General features: G+C 37.4%; 1 long non-coding RNA gene across 1 annotated transcript; it reads right to left on the bottom strand.

The window, feature by feature from the left end:
- Positions 1 to 227: 227 nt before the first annotated feature.
- On the bottom strand, positions 228 to 1029 carry LOC138513106 (uncharacterized). Its single transcript, XR_011281706.1, has 3 exons — positions 964 to 1029; positions 772 to 878; positions 228 to 347 (listed from the first exon to the last, which is right to left on the bottom strand). It is a non-coding gene; the product is annotated as an uncharacterized lncRNA (long non-coding RNA).
- Between the last annotated feature and the right edge of the window lie 504 nt (positions 1030 to 1533).

Here is a 1533-nt window from a genome sequence, read left to right as displayed (position 1 = left end):
TCTGTTCCTTTATAAACTGTCAAATTTTCATAATGTCTTCTTCTCCTTTGTCAAACCATGTGTTTCTACTCAGGATGTCAAAGCTTCCTTGCGACTATCATTCCAAGACCTTGGCTGTGAAGCCAGCGGTACGGGCTACACACCCTTGTCCACTACTATGTGTTTTCTTTTAGCTTATGGTAAGTATGTATCCAAAGTAAAAAGAATCATATACTCAGTCTGTTTTATCTGATTTTACTGAATATTTATTCATAGTAGTCTGAGATTGTAAATCTCTATTCATGCAGGTGCCATAAGGAAGGCCAATGCATTTCGGAATTAACTTCCTTCATCAGGGCCTTATTAATCTGGTTTCAATAATTATAACACAAATTAATTTGACCATATTCAAATGACCATATTTGGCAACAGTCCATGAATTAATGTTACATAAGTGCAGTAATAACCATATTCATTCCACGTAAATTTTCCATTCCAAACATTAGCATTTGTGAAAGCCATTGTTGTGACATCCCATGATTGAATTAGTCCCCATACATAAATGTATTAGTCCCATGTAGTCATATGTACCATAAAAAAAAGAAAATCCACGACATTCATTGAAATAATTATTGAAAAAAATATATAAGTATACATACGGGTTGGTATGATTAATTTGAGTGATGAAATTGTGGAATTGGCAGAAAAATAAAGAAAAACGATAGTGTGTTACTTGTGGCACTATGGTCAGACAAAACTCAGATGTAAAACAAAGATGCAGTTAAAACTGACCTCTATTCTCAATTGTGTGGCTTCTGCACATGTAAGATGTGGCTGGGGATTTTCCCGGAGTTGCTGGATACAATCGTAGGCATAAGGCACAATCTCTCAAAGTAGATCTGCAAAGGTTGTAAACACGGGAAATGTCACTAACTGTTATCATTCTAGACAGCTTGCCAAGTCTCAAAATCATCTGGTGCTTACCTTGTGTCTCGTAACGACTCGCACTGAACCACCGTGAAACCGCGGGGACGCGCGTTACACAGCGAGTGGCAATGTTGATAAAAAGTTGCTATAGGAACGCCTGAAGGTAGAGTTGGCTATGGGTAAAATATGGCGGCCATGTTATAATGTGCACACGGACCATAGAAGTAGCCGTGCTAATTACATAAAGTGCATGGTTGTCTGTACGTCTATTGCTCTGATTACACGTGAGAGAAGTGTATGTTTTGTCAGCAATAAAGCAACGCCAGATCGGCGAAAAACATGAAAGGATGTACAATGGTCAAAAAATGAAAATGTATAATATGCGCAATTCCTGAAGTATTTGGTTGCTCGTACTATTACGATTAGACCTAAAGAGATGTACTAAAGTATATAGCGTGGATGAAAATACTGTGCAGCACGGGGTACTGATTACAAGCAAACCTGTGAAGTATCAGTGCAAATGCAATGTCATTAAGAGTCTCTGATAGTTATGTTAGATTGGGGAATTTCAGCACTGCTGGTCAGTGTTGTAGGGATATTAATTAATAAAATCAAGAATAAAATTGA

The sequence above is a fragment of the Ambystoma mexicanum genome, chromosome 12 (assembly GCF_040938575.1).
Source record: "Ambystoma mexicanum isolate Mex_15411 chromosome 12, UKY_AmexF1_1, whole genome shotgun sequence".
Taxonomy (NCBI): Eukaryota; Metazoa; Chordata; class Amphibia; order Caudata; family Ambystomatidae; genus Ambystoma; species Ambystoma mexicanum.
Note: the sequence above shows the minus strand (reverse complement) of the source record. Positions and strands in the feature narration are given on the sequence as shown.